The sequence below is a fragment of the Catharus ustulatus genome, chromosome 5 (assembly GCF_009819885.2).
Source record: "Catharus ustulatus isolate bCatUst1 chromosome 5, bCatUst1.pri.v2, whole genome shotgun sequence".
Lineage (NCBI taxonomy): Eukaryota > Metazoa > Chordata > Aves > Passeriformes > Turdidae > Catharus > Catharus ustulatus.
Window position 1 is genome coordinate 31913253 of NC_046225.1, and position 15956 is coordinate 31929208.

A 15956-nucleotide genomic window follows, 5' to 3' on the forward strand; every position below is an offset into this window, starting at 1 on the left:
AGGCGCACTTCCGGTTTCGGGGGAAAATTTTAGTCAAAAGAGTGCGCCTTATAGTCGTGAAATTACTGTAATTCTCATATTAGACTTAAAACCATATGTGTTCTCCTATCAACAAGAATAAACACATCAGACCATATATTTTAAAGCCAAATATACAATACATTTAGGGAACTTGAAAAATATAGAACCGATTTCCTTTTTTAAGTTAAAAAATAAGAATTCTAATTAGAAATGCCTGTTTGGGTTTGCAATTTCAAAACATTTCTGAAATGTGGCGACTGACTCAAAAGCAGGAAATGCATCTGTAAGGAAAGTTATGCAAAATGATCTGGGGAAATTTATGAATGGAGGCTAAAAGAATCTCTGTTGGGGTGGGGGAAAAAATCTAGGTATCTTATTTCACTAAGCACAGGGGTGCACTAAGGTATGGAGAGCTTTTATTCAAAACTACTTCTGAAACGTTGTGGCAGTAGACTGAAGAATAAAATAGAATTAGGTAGCATTTTGCATTTTATATAATACTTCCAAGTTTTCAAACTACACGCAGTTATTAATGAATAAACCCTCACAGCCATGTTCTTGTAAGTAGTGTTACCCCCTTTGTATGGGGGAGGGAACAAAAACAGGGAAAATGAAATTATTTGAGTCACTGGATCTACAGTGTAGTTGGAAACAATGTCTTACCTCAGCTGTGTGGGCAAAGGACAGAAGTGACATGTTTCCACATGTTAACAGCTGGAAATAGACTTCACTATTTAAATTCCTCTCTGAAAGATGTTGTTTAAAAAGACTAAATAGAAATAGATTTCTCTTAACTATTGCTATGATTTCACTACAGTAATGATGGTGAGCTAATGCAAATAACCCTGTCAAACTGTTATTGCTGGATGTCCCCATTCTGTACCTGGGGAAGTAAAACAGGGAGGGTTTTGTTTATTTAATAACGCCTTGTTTTCAGAAACTACCCAGTGAGAGCAAGAGGCTGCCAAAATGAGATTTCTGCTGGTACCACACTGAGCCCCTGGGACGGTGCTGCTCAAGTTGCAGTAGTATTTGGTTATTCAGAGTATCTCATTGGGCAAGGTGCTATCTGATTCATTGAGACAGGTGTCCTTTGAAAAAAAGCTCAGTATATTGCTGGATTGTTAAATCACTGCATTTTGCCATTCCGTTTGGTATAGGTATGAGTTATGCATATGACAAATTAGGTCACTTGAATAAGCCACTTGCTTCACTAAGCACCAGACTTTGCTGTGTCCAAATTGTGGTGTCATTTTTGTTCAAGAAATGCATTCTGGCTTCATTGTTTCATCCCTTATTACCAAAAGCAAAAGACTACTACAATGGTCTCTATTTCACTGGCCAAAGTTATATGCACTCATGGAAAATTGAACTGATCAATGTCATAAAAGAGATTTTAAAAAATAATTTGAAGTGTCTGTGCCCAAGTGTTTAAATAATTCTTCTCATGCTTGTACCAAATAGACTGTACCCATTTCCTCTGAACTTCTTTCACTCTGTTATTTCTATGTCACTTCAGCCTGCTAGCAGGGAAGAATAAATTGATTTTACTCTTCTAAAGAAATAGTCTTAAATAGTGCCAGTCACCAAGCTTTTTACATGAAGGCTTTTCAGACTTTATTAATTTAAATTCATATTAGAGGCCTTGAGGGTATGTTCAGTAGTCACTTTTTTTCAGTCACTTTTGCATTGTGTTTATTTCCCCAAAACAATTTCCCCAGGCAGAGCTGTGCTCCTGACACATTTCAGATTTCAACTCTCTGGCTTTGGCCTGTCTTCCTATATATATCCTGTTAGTTTTGCTGTTGTCTGTCACCTTGTGCATAAGCCAGACTGAACATAGCAAAGACCCAAATAAATCCTTGGCTCTGGGTTTTGAAGGGAGGAGGAGACTGGTGGTGATGTGCAGGAATAGGGAAAGAGACCGGTTTCATCTGTTTTAGTCTTTTGTAGAGAGTCCAGAGTAGCTTTTGGAAGTGCTTTCCTCTGTGGAATATCATCTTTTCAGTATAACCTACCATATATTTGAACCAAATAAGACCAGATCTCTTGTACACAGAGCTGCAGCTAAATAGTATTGCTGGAGGTGAAAATGAAGAAAGAGGAGATGTCATTTTGTGAAAGATAGTAACCAAGCTTACAATGATAAAAATTGTAATTTTTAAAGTATGGAAATTTCTTCAAACCTCTGAACATGAAATGTTCAGACTTTTTTCCATGTCACTAAATAATCTTTTGTAAAATAATAAGCATGGACATTCTGGTTGAACAGTTGACTATTTAAAACTGTAATTGAAAAGAGGGTCATATAGGAAACATTTCTATTTGAAGTCCTAATAGGGATGAAGGTAACAGAGCATTAAAGAGATGTTCATCTCCAGATATCTTGTGAATAGAAGTAGTGTATCTGGTCTTTTTGGCACAAATCCATAGTATTGATTACTAAAATGTTTTAGCATGGCAGCCCAGTACCTGGGCTAAACAGCACTGCTTTAATTATAAAGCCATAATACAGTGGCTTCTAAAAATTCCCTTGCAAATTTTCCCCCATTTGGTATTGATGTTATTGTGAATATCTATTATGACTTCTTCCTCTGCTGAAAAGTGAAATACAGACCTGTTCTCCATGGCTGATATATATTATTTATAAAGTCTAGTTTAGTGTACTCTGAATTTGAGGATCAAGCTATTTTCTCTGCCTCTAAATCTGTTGTTTATGGGCTACTGACCTTCAAAATATCATGTTTTAAAAGACAACGCAGTGTTTTAGGTAAGTTGATAGGCAGACAAATAGATGGGTTTCTATTAATAGGCTGATTGCTGTGACTGAAAAATTTAGTTATGCAAATGAGCAATCTCTTTTTCTCTGCTGAATTAATTATTAAGGAAGAGGAACAAACATGAATTTTCAGCAGAAGTATAACTCAATGTTTTCTGAGCCTTGGTGAGACTCTGCCTGTCCTCCTGAAGCCATATCCATCCCAGCCTGTCACTGCAAGATGCTCTGGATGACCAGTGCCCAGCTCTGGAAAACAGGAGTTTCAATCCCACTCCTTACTTCCAAAAAGGAGGCTTGGTATCATGGAAAGTCTTCTGCAGGACTTCTTTGAAATTAAGCACCACAAGTTCTATTCACTGTACATTTTGGTCAAGTAAAAGGAGGCAAGGACACACCTGGAAACAGCAGAGAATATTCCAGGTATTTCATCCCTCCAGACTGACTGAGAAGCATTGGAAGTTGATGATGAAAAGTATCTGTCAGCCCAGGTTATTTAGGAGTTAAATGAATCAAAGTCAAGCCCCGCTTGCTGGGCTGCTGCTAGGCAACAGTAAGTCTGCATTCAGAAATTCCCGACTAATTGATTCTTGACACCATTCCCCCTTGGTTTGTATAAATATAGAGCTGTTGCTGCAGGGTGGAAAGGAAAAGCTCTGATGTGGTGAGCACCTGGCCCTGGCATATCCTGGCAGGTGAGATGCACATGCTGAGTCATTTCCCATCGAGGAAAGGGGTCAGTGGCTGTAAGGGATGGCAGCCCCTTAGGATTTGTATTTCATAAAGCAATACTGAATTTATGGAGCAAAAAATCTACGTGAGCCATGCGAAATATTGCAGTATGTCACCCTTTAATGCATGTCCACTGAACACATGGCTTTTGCATCATTTGCTCTTTACTTTTATGTAAGTGACCAACAAAGGAAAGGGAATCAACCTTCCTTACATGGCTAATATTTGGCAGGCTGGCATATCTGTTGTAGGGTCAATAAGATATCCTCCATGTGGAAACTTCAAAGCACACAGGAGGTGGGGAGCTGGAGCAGGGATTTATGTGGGTAGGGATACTGGAAGAGTCAGGCTAATGAAGGAATGAGAAAGCTTGCCTGTAAGAGAAAAGCAAGCCCAGCAAGTGTCTGAGTCTTAAAATCCTCTTTTATTGATGGCTCATTTCTGGAGTCTTTATTATATTGGCTCTATGCCTAACTCTGGTAAGGTTTTACCCTCACCATCAGCTGCAAGACTCAGGCATTTTAAAGATTGCTTCATGAATTAAGCTATTGTTCCTTATAAATAAACCTTAATTCCTTTTTTTTCCCTTTCTCATACATTATTTATTTCTCAGCTCTTTCTTTTGCTGCAGGGAAATGAAAGATAGAGAAGGAGTACAGAAGGAAAGAGAATGAAAATGGGATGTTTCAAAGATGATAGAAAGAATATGATTGTTTTTTGACAATGGTGAAAATTAGCTTTCATGATATGGAGGTGTTGCGGGCTGGGGGAGGTTTAGAAATTTTTCCCATTATTATGTTAAGCTAGCAGGGGTGGCTCCCCTTTTAGCTGTTTAAGTGCTCAAGACAAAAGGATGGCTGGGCGGGCCCTGATTTTCTTGATTGCCGAAAGTGGAGTGCTGCTTTTGTCCTTCGGCGGGTGGGGGGACACTGGCAGCTCGCCGGCCAAACTCAAGGAGAGATTGCTTTCTCCCTGGTGGGATCAGGCTCCTTGGACTCGGACTGCTAAAGCTTCCTGCTTCTGAGAACTGGTACGCCCACGGTGAGCAGAGTGTTTTCCTCACCCTTCTCCCACATGGGATAGCTGGTGCCGCCTCACTCCCCTGCTCCTGCAGCAGCCGCGACTGAGAGGCTGCCCTGCCCTGCTCCATCGGAAATGTGCGGACAAGGAGGGGCATCTGTGACTGGAAAAAGGGTCTGAGACTGAGTTTCGTTCTGTTCTGTCACTGTTTTTTTTCTCTTTCATATAGTTGATGCTGTTTTTGTTTGTCTAGTAAATATATCAGTAAAGAACTGTTATTCCAAACCCATACGTTTTTGCCTGAGAGTTCCTGAATTTCCTTTTCCTGGCAATACTGTCCCTTTAAACCAGGACAGGAGGTAATTGGCAGATGTCACACGTCTATATCCATCATGCATACACTGAAATGTGTGGTATTCTTACTCTCTTTTCTGACATGATAGAAAAATATGCACTATCATGTTTTTTTCTATAAATTTCCATATTTTCTTGCAGACTTTTGGGGATATTTCCTTTTCTTTGACATCCTCTGTGATGTGCTGCACTTGTGCTGCTCAGGTGATATGTCTTCCTAAGCCACTGGGGGTGGGGGTGAAATGATGCAGCTTTTCAGACACATATCACTTCTGAAGCATATTGGGTGATAACAGAGATGACTTGGGATTTTGTCATTCATTTCACTTGGCCAATACCTTCAAACAGTTTTATTTTTACATTCAGGGAGTTGTATTTAATTGCTAATGATCGCATTCTTCCCCCTGCTAGCTGGAATACAGCTATTGCCAGTGAGCACTACACCGTATTTTTTGACAGTTTTATTTATAAATCAATAGCTATTCCACATATATTTAGTCTGGAAAGACTGTATTAATATATTTTGGCATGTTTTCTAAATATGTTGCTACTGCTTTTTATTCTATATCTAATTACCTCTCCCTACCTTGATTTTTTAATTAACAGTGACAAAATCTATTTAAAGAGCAAATAAAAATTTTCTTTTTTTATTCGAGTTGCAGGTTGTCTATGTAAGGTACAAGACAGAAGAAATAGGAGACCTGTCTAATATACATTCATTTATAAGTAAGAGTACCCTGTACACTTTTCCTTTTTGAAATAGAAAAGCGTTTGAAAATATTTAGGAAAATTTAAATCATGACCTCTGTTGTTTGCTATTCCTTGAGGAACAGCAAAAGTGAAATGCATTACCCAAGAGAGCAATATGGAGCCAGGAGAAAAATCAAAGTGACATATTTATTCCTTTTTCTTTTACAATTACATCTAGTTCTCTCTTGATGCAAAAGTGTTGTGATGCCGTTTCATACAGGCTACCAAGAACAGCTGAATAAGCTCTATCAAAAAACCTTTATTTTTCCAGATTTAGATCTAGTTTATCTCCAAATTTATATAGCAATATATAGTACATATAATCTTAGTTATACCACCTAGATATTCAGAAGTCTAACAGTTGCATCAGTGCTGTTAAACTGACCTATTGCTCATATCAACACTGCTAGATTGGCCTTGAGCTTCTCATTATTTCTAAATAGTTAGGATTCAATGTACAGTACATGCTTATCTGGATAGCAGTGCAAAATTACTTTTTGCTGAGGCAGGTCACGTGAAAAAAAAAGACAGTGGGCTGCTGCCTCCCTCATGCATGAGAAGCCCTTCGGGAGATTCAGAGATTCATCTCTAGTGTAATTACAGAGATGCCTTAGAGATTTCACAAGTAAGACCAATTAGTCACAGAGTGTGCGTTCCCACTACAATATTATTTTTGTCTCATCTCTAACACTGTTTGCCACTTTTTGCAGTGTCTTAGAATTGAATCTACAAACAGCATGGAGATAAATTCAACATTAGGTAAAAATAGTTAAAGCATACAGAGGAGAAGAACATAAATACCTCCATCACTCTTGAAGAGCTATAGCATGTCTACACATGCTTTGAAAAAAGATTTTAATCCTGGACAATTTTTGGAAAGACTAATTAAAGAGGACAGAGCCACTGTTAACAGTGGTGTCTTGTGTTTACCTTGTGTTACGAAAGAAAACACAGTTACTCTATCAATTTTCTTTAATCATTCTGTATTCTAAAATATTGTTTCTTTTAAAAGAATAGCTATTCATTTTATTGTTGTTATTATTAAAATATTGATGCACAAGAATAAAAAGTTCAGTGATGATTTAAATGTACCACAGAAGTTATTAGTTTTCCTTGAATGACAGATCTTAAATAGAAATTAATTGCAATGATGACTTCAAGTAACCTCAGCTTAATAAAGGAATTGAGATTGTCTGCATTTGGAATTCTTACAAGGCAATCATATAATTGATAACAGTATCTGCTGGCTTCTAGCATCACTGTATAAGCATTATTTATGACTGCTTGCTGCCAAAACAGTTACTCCATTTTCCAAGCCAAGTTTCAGTGAAAAATTCTGGCAGCAATTAAAGACCTTCCAAAAATATATCTGTGAAATAAATAAGATTTCAGTCTTTTATACATTATCAACAAGAAAAGGTAACTAAAGTCTCATACTGTGACTGCAATTAATCTCTTTATCCTGTCACTTTCTTTTTTGGATTTGGCACTAAGGTAAAGAAAGTAAGGTGTTGACATATAAACAACCTGCCATGTTTAGATTAGGATGGTCTAAGGTAATCCCACTTTTCATTTCTACAACTTCTCAGTTCATTGCTGTTGAAGAGGCTTTATTTCATATATAAGACTAAAATATATACATCTGTCATCCCTCACAAATTTGCTGAAGGAGAGCAGAGACTTCACCTTCAAATTCGGCCTTGCCCTGGTGCTATCAGCTCCCGAAATGTTCTCAGGAGCATCCTCAGGCAACTTCACCTCATGTCTTGTGCTATGCATGAAGTAAAGTTTTGCTTGTGACCTGGAACTGCCTCCAGAAGTGACTAGAAAACAGTCAGAACAGGTTTATCTAGCCCACCTGTTCCCAAAAGAGCCCCTGGGAGGATCTAACAACAGGATAGGGTATATGGACTCTTGGTGAGGGGAGCATCCCAGATGGGATGTCAGACCTGTCTTTGTGCTCCTCTCAGCTTGTGTCCAGAAGAATCAAGCAACATGCGCTACACTGGGTGTGTTAATACTTGTGGAATCACTTGCGTCAACCATGTGAGCCCTATGGGCAGCTATGTTTGCCCCCCTTCCTTCCATTTCCCTCATGCTCTCAAGCACTTGTAAACCAGCATCTGTCAATTAAATCCCTGCCAAGGAGAATATCATCCTGCCCAAAACCCTCACAGCTACACAGATGAAACAGGGTACAGTAAAGAAAGATTAGATTAATATTTCATGCTTGCTGCAATGTTATTTTTTAGCAAACACAGTTTCAAAAGCAAGAGGAGGATGAATCAGCAATTGATTTTATCATCAATTTTTTGAGATTTTTCAGGTCTGTTATTGACATAAGAGTATGGTCTTTTCAGTCTTGTATCCAGCACAGTAAGGAGATATTTGAGACAGACTCCATGGTGTTTTAGAAATCTCAGGACAGACAGAAGGATTCGCACAGCACCAGATGACTAAAGATTCCTGTAAATTAAGTGCACATGAAGTAAAGAAGAAAAAGGCATATTGCCAGACCTGTGACCTATAACTTCCAGGCCTCAGCAATGGGAGTGACACATTTTGCAAGCCTAACCAAATTCCTCATGAGCAGCAAGCTCAGATCCCTCAATCTGTCCACCATTTTCTCAACTCTTGTAGTTTTCATTTGTCTAAGAAAGAACATAAATCCTTAAAGTAATGTGGGTGGTTACTATAGAAAGCACATCAAGACAGAGGCTTAGAATAGATGGAGCTGTGCACCAGCAAACGTGCTCAAGATAGGATAAATAGGAACAAGGAAGTGGGAGAAAAGTAAACAGACACTCTTTTGCTTCTTGAAAGTTTAAAAATGGAATTTCATTGTACACAGAATGTTGATTGGCTAGTTTGGGGTGGGAGAGGTTTTTTTTAAGCGAGGACTTCTGTGTTTGCAAGAGAATTTCCAGGCTATTGAGAAGTATTTAGTGGTTGTGTTTACTGACTCAGTATATTTGTAAAATGTTATCAATCAAAATGTGTGGGACATGAAACATCTTTGATGACTATATCCCTAACTAGAAAAAAAAATGCCATTGCTTTTGCCTTGTCCACTAATCATCTCCCAAAAAGTAGTTTGCATTGGAAATTTTCCATTTTTATGCTAATGCTGCTTGACAGTGATGGAGATTTCAGCACTGGGACCTATATAAGGACCTCAGGAGAAATCCAGAATTGTCTGTCCTAGAGCTGGGAGAATGTAAAAATGTTAATTTTAAGGACATAAGATATGCAAAGGCTATTTTTTACATAGAGCTAAAACCACCCGCACACTATATAAATTTGTCTAAAACTATGTGTTATGCTGCAGATAAAATCGAACCTTAGGGCCTTAGCTCATTTCTATTATGTCTAATGAAGCTTGTAGAACTACAGTAATGTATAAGCAGTCTGAAAGAATAATTATTATTGTATTACGAAGTAAATAAAAGTAATAGTTTACAAACAAATAAATTGGTTTAGTGAAAAAATAGCTATTTTTTTCTGCATGCATTAGGATTTAGGAAATACAGTTTACAGACAAAATAGGCTGTAAGAGTCACAAAAATAGATCTTCTTTTGTACTGTTCACATTTTAGAAAGAAAAACAAAAATGTTTTGATAAGGCTGGTCTAAAAGGAAAAATTCTTTACATTCAGTCGAAAATTTTCCTCTGCTTTCTCATATTTCAGTTGTTCAAAGTTAGGAATGTCAAAATGGCATGAGGACATACATCAATAGGGAATCAGAACAAATGCACATCCAATGCAACATCTTGCCTCCAACACTGGCCGTAGTCATGCCTAAGGACAAATACAAAAATGGCAAGATGTACAATGTGATGCTTCATAAACATGGAAGTGTTTTGCTTTTACTACTTAGGGGTCAGAATAGTCAAAAACTATGTTTTATTCCAAGTAAAATTGTTTAAGAAAAAGGTATAACTATACATGAAAATTTACAAAAATTCATATACCTTCATTGACATTTTGTCTTATTTCCATTGAAATAAAAATCAAGCACCAGTAAATATCTTCATAATAATAACAATATCTACATCACAGTTATCTGCTTTCCATACATCTTGCTTAATTTTAATATAAATCAAAAGGATTACTGTTTGTACTTAACAGAAGCAAGGGGTGCTTTGTGAAATGCACTGCAGCTACTAAGACAGTTTTTTTTGTGCTCAAGGCACATCATCTCCACTGGACTTTGTATCCAGATAGTATTCCTGCTGTTGGCCTGGCACCCTGAGAGGTTTGTATGGAGAGCACAGGGGAAAAAAAACCTTCAAACACTTAAGGCAGCAATGGATCAAAAAGAACTTCTCTGTATAGAAAATCAGATTATTTCATATTCATATCACATCATGTGCTCAGCTGGATCTGTTTTATGATTTGGAGAGATCTTAATAGGTATCTCATCTCATTTTCTGACTATCTTCATACTATAGCTCAATTTAATACATATTCATAGTTCTTGTCTCCCTTTGCTCAGTAAAGTTTCACCAATCTGCTAAGCCTTTTTCTCTCTAATTCCAGTTTATCAAGGTTTGAAGCAAATCAATGCCCATCTTGCAGGAGGTTATGCCACCAGAACCACTTGTACCCTATACAAACAAACATTGAGGAAAGTTTGGAGAGGAGGTGTACAAATGAAAGGGATTACAGTTTCACGAATACAAGCCGCACGGAGTATAAGCCGCACTTCCGGTGCGTCGACAATGTTGCTGTCTTTGTCAATAAATAAGCCGCACCCCGAATATTAGCCGCACTTTCGTTCGTAGTGAGAATCCGTGCACAGCTTTCACAAATTGGCCAATTAGTAACAGGATCGCGGTATAGCGGGGTTTACTGGCTTGGGGCGGGGCCAGGCAGGTTCGGCCCGCTCATGGTTGCCGACGGGGCTGGGTCGCCCAGCTCAGCACCACGGCTCGGCGGGGCTGGCTGGGTGGTGCTGCCACCGCCGCCGGGCTCGCTGTCCACCCTCTCCCATCAGCACAGCCCCGCTACCACGTTTGCTCACCCGGCCAGCAGGGCTGCCACCGCCGCCGGGCTCGCCGGCCGCCCCGCGCCGCGTTTGCTCACCCGGCCGGCAGGGCTGCTGCCGCCGCTGGGCTCACTGGTCCCCCTCTCCCGTCAGCACCGCCCCGCTGCCACGTTTGCTCGCCAGGTTGGCAGGGCTGCCGCCACCGCCAGGCTTGCCGGCCGCCCCGCGCCGCGTTTGCTCGCCCTGCCGGCGGGGCTGCCGCCACCGCCAGGCTCGCTGGCCGCCCCCTCCCGTCTGCACCGCCGCCGCGTTTGCTCGCCCTGGTCGGCACTGCAGGCCCCCGCACCACCGGGCTCCCCCACACTGCTGGCCCCGATTCTGCTGGGCTTCCCCTGCTGCCAGGCAGCCCCACCCGCTGGGCTTCCTGCTTCTGCCATGCTCCCCTGCACTGCTAGCCCCAGTTCTCCCAGGCTCCCCTGCCCTGCTGGCCCGGGCTCTGCTGCCCCCCCCGCCCGCCCTGTTGGCTCAGGCTCAGCCTCAGCTGCCCGCCCCCCACACTGCTGGCCCCGCCTCTGCCAGGCTTTCCCACCTCTGCCGGGGCCGGCCGGGCTCCAGCTTGGCTTGGGGCTGCCGCGGGCTCTCACTTCCGTGTTGGCAGCTTTTAGAATATTATTCATATATTAGCCACCCCCGAATATTGGCCGCACTTCCGGGTTTCCACCAAACTTTTGGTCAAATTGGTGCGGCTTGTATTCGTGAAATTACTGTATATTGAACAACCAGCAAGCCCTTTGTGTACTATGTTCATATTGAATTAAGAGACCTTGGAGTTGGAAAAAATAGCAGCTGAATAGTGGTGCTAATTTACAAATAGGTATCCCTTACAGCTAATGGAAGCAGAACAAAGTCTGTATGTTTTGATAAATGTTACTCTTCTCAATAAGAAAATACACTTTTCTTCATTTTCTACAACTCTTTCTTCCAAACATTTTTTCCAGTCTTCTTTTCTGTTAATTCAGGAGAAAGTAAAGGCAAAATCAATATTTATCCAATAGTGGCCAGTATTTAAGTGTATGGAAACAAGCTTGAAGGACAAAAAACTACACAGCAAGTGAGTTATATCTGTCAAACAGATCACTTTGTCATCACAACATGCCACTACTAATTTCAAGTGTTTTTAAAAAAATGTGACTACCCAAATTATTATTAATGATTATTATATTGATATATCTATATATGGAGTTAAATCCTAATGTTAGCATTGATCCTCACTTTATGATAACATGTTCCAAATTGTTCTGAAAAGACAATGAATTATATAATCAGAGTAGCACAATTGCTGCTTTGAAAACAACCAATCTTCTTGGAAAAAATTTCTTCAAGGAGCATTGGCAATGCTTAAGTAAGCAGCAAGCATAATACACGGTTTCCAAACCTAGGCTACATTGTAGAGTTAAGAAACTACCACGAAAATATAGTGTTCTGTTCCATATCCACCACAACGATAATGATTGTAAAACATGAAAATATGCAAATAAATATCCCTGTCTTAATTACTTGAAAGCCTTTTTCTCATTGAAATGCAAACACATTATGACACGAAGTGGGTACCTCAACAGTATTTCATAGAGTGATAATATTTTGCTTTATATAAGGTGGAAAAAAGGATAATCTCACTATTAGGGATTACTTTCATGTCAGATACTGTTCTTTGGTTATCTCACAAGCATGTATGCTTTTTTATGTAGCTATAAGATTTCCTAAACTTTGAGTGGTGTAGTAGTATTCTGAAGGATTTCTGAAGTTTGTGAGTATACTACAATTTACCTGAGCATTAGAACCTGTCAAAGAGCTATTATACTCTGTGCATGACAAGTATTTCCTGAGTCAGGCCTCCAGAAAAAATAGGAAAATTGAAATGTTTTTGTAGTATATCAGTTTGGATGAACAACATACTTGAGAGACACTTAAATGTGTAGAGTAGATGGCAAGTAGAAATAATAACTTTGGCAAAGCTGATGCAAAGGAAGTGCCAAATAGCACAAAATAATTCCCCTCCCCTCCCCTCCCCTCCCCTCCCCTCCCCTCCCCTCCCCTCCCCTCCCACTTCTTCCTTACCTTTCTACATTTCTGTTTACATTTATCCTTTAATTTCTCTCTTTCTTATTTTCTTTCCTTTTTTTCCTTTCTCTTTGCCCTTATTTTTTCTGTACTGCACTCTTTTTTCTGTCTTGGTCTTCCTGACTTTGTCCAATTTTTTCACTGTTTTTCAAAGAGGAAAGCAGAACCTATGTCTCAGATAACTCAGCTGAGTAATCCTCATTAGTCTCTGTATTATTTTCTTGACAAAAGAAAGACTGCATCATTGTGGTCAGAGATCCTCCCGGTTGTTTTAATACTGATGTAATTAAGAAATCATGTATGGCATGACATCTGTTCAGATATTTGTTAAGAAAAAAAGTGGAGTCTCTGGATTAAAAAGAAAGGTCTCCTTCGTGCTTGTACTTCAGACACAGAGGACTAAGGTCTGTAGCAGTTCATGTATCTTTTTTAGTGATTTTGCAGCCCAACCATATTCCAAAGACAATAGAAAGTGACTAGTCATAAGGTAACTAGACTAAAAGTGCAAAACAGTTTCTGGATAGATTTTCTAGGTCAGTTTTTGTGCCACAATATGGTAAAGCCAAAGATAGATGTTGTTGTACCTATACCAAGGAAAAATATGGAGAGATATATATATAAAATGGATATCCCACATAGATAAACCACATGCTATGATGAATTATATGGTTGTCCAGCTAATTAAAAGATGACCTAAATTAATTGCTTTGATTCTTTTCCAGATCTAATCCAAAAAGAAAAAAAGAGATCATATTTTTCTTTTTAAAATATTGCAGTTAGAGAATGAAAAGAAATCCCGATTAAAACTTACATCCATGCAAGCAGTTTTTGTAATTACCCAGCTTGCTGAAAGGTTAGCTGCAAACATTAAAAAATGGTAGTAGCGCTTGGATCAATGATCATTTACAATTCAGGTGTTAATGAAACAGTTTCATCCACATGTCTAAGTAGGATTGTGAAGTAATTCCAAATGAGTCAGTGAACCACCTACATTAACTACCAAGAGAGCAGTCTACAAGTGAAATACTTATAAAAGTTTTTGAACTATTTATCCTTCCCAGTACCTTCTATGACCATAAAACAAAGTAAATGGTACATTTTTCCCCATGACTGCAAAATGCTTCTAAAGATAGGAATTTATTTTGTATAGCACATATGTTTAACATTATAAAGTTTATTTTTATTCCTTCAGATGTAGGAAATCTGTATTGAAATCATATTCCTGCAAAAGACATTCTGAATTTGATGTGATGAAATCTGATTGCAGATGACTGGAGACACTCTATTTGCTTATTTACTTTGTTTTATAATTTATAGGTCATTTACAGTCCAAATTGAAATAACAAATCCAGATTTCACCCAACCAATTTCAAATACTTTGAAATAGATTTTAAACACATCATATTTTCTTCCTCTGTTTAGGCATTGCCAATTACTGCATCTTGACTGGACTTCCAGGAAGCCCTCTGGTGCTTCCCTCATGCCCCAAAGCAGGAGCAAGCTATACCCTCTGTCACTCTTGACAGATGTTTGTCTCTTACTCTTAAAAACCTCAAGTGACAGTGACTCTACAACACCCCCAGGCACTCTGTTCTCATGTTATTCTACATTTACCTGTGGAATTTTTCCCAAATGTCTGATCCAAGTGTCCCTTGCCGTAGTTTAAAACCATTATTTCTTATCCTACCCTCTCTGGAGACAGAGAATAGCTTAATAAGTCTCTTTTTCCTTTCAATTGTCCTTTAGATATCTAAAGTTAGCTATCATACTCCTCTGTTGTCTTCATGGTATTGTTGTTTAGTATCATTGCAAAATGAGGAAACAATATTTTCTGGTAATATTTATGTAATTATTCTCAAGGGAACAGTTTTTCTACTGCATTAGTTGTCAGTGGTATTTGTAATGAGATTGTTAGGAGAAATGATAAAAATGTTTATTTTTGTAATTCTGTGGGGACAAAATAAAGTTTAAAAAATGGTCTAAAGGGAGCAATTTTAAGAGGGGGCACCCTTCAATTAATTGTTTGGGTTGCAGCTAGCTGAGAGCTTCTCTTCCAGTCAAACAGTACCCCCTGTATTACCCTGACTGCTGCTTGTTTGACAGGATGGGAAAGGATCAAACCAAAATGTAAGGGCAGAGTTTTATATGTGAATATGTGGGGCCATGTCCATGTGCAGCTGAGGGTGTTCTGGAAATGCTTCTGAATGTTTACAGCCCCATGTGTGCAAGTACTGTCAGGTCCTTGTGTCATTGGAAAAGGACAGTATCTACAAGGACAATATTGGTTTCTATTGGTTCTTTGGTACCTGAAGCAATTTCTTTGCTTTTTGTAGTCAAATTTCTACTCATTTTGGCTTACCTGGGCCACCTTTGTCTTACCTTCGGCTTACCTTCCATCTGCCATTTGGGATTTAAGTCCTTTCCTCTAGGATAGTGCTGTCAGCAGTAGCCTTCAGAGCTTGCATATATTTGCCCATATTCTGTGCTGCCATCAAAGGATTTTTTTTGTCCCACCATGTTACAGCTTTGACTTCACTGCAGAACTCAAAGGTGAAGCCAGAAAAAGTTTTGCATCACAATTTTCCTACTCTTTCTCCCACTGTATTTTTAGGAGTCCATTATGTTCACATCATGTGCCTCCATGATGTTGGATATGGGATATCAAAAGATCTCTTTCTGGTGAGGAAAGAGACTGTTACAAAGTATCTGTGAATTCATGTTGTCTACAAATATAAAATCTTTCTTTAACTTTTATGTTTATATTTTCAAGATGTTTTGCAAGTTCCTCTCAAGATCTCTCTTGATATTTATGTTTTTGAGCTCATTCTTCACATTTCTTGAAATTTAGAGCCAATTAGAAAGACAACTTCTCTACAAGTTGAGTTGATGAGTCATAACAGCCTTACCTTATTTAATACATAATTGTTATTACTTAAAGATCTTGAAAGTAGTAAAATTAAAATGGCAATAAAGTAAATATCATACAGAGATTAAACTCAGATGCTCAATAAAGGGTTTTGGTAACTTTACAATAATGTTTTCTATAATTCTTTCTGATATATAAGTACCATAGCAGCACTTGACATTTGAAGCAATTTTTAGAATAAATTTTACATACAGCTAATTTTTCAGAGAGAAGCCCAAACTTAATTTAAAAGTGGGACATGGATTGCTGAGATTTTAGAGAGAGAGT

At 38.8% G+C, this 15956-nt stretch overlaps 1 long non-coding RNA gene across 1 annotated transcript in view; it reads left to right on the forward strand.

Annotated features, from left to right (window-relative positions):
• Positions 1–3439: 3439 nt before the first annotated feature.
• Positions 3440–15956, forward strand: part of LOC116997021 — a 33496-nt gene continuing 20979 nt past the window's right edge. Inside the window, exons 1-2 of the long non-coding RNA XR_004418051.1 lie at positions 3440–3492; positions 4143–4570. This is a non-coding gene — a long non-coding RNA (uncharacterized LOC116997021). The remainder of the gene's footprint in view (positions 3493–4142; positions 4571–15956) is intronic.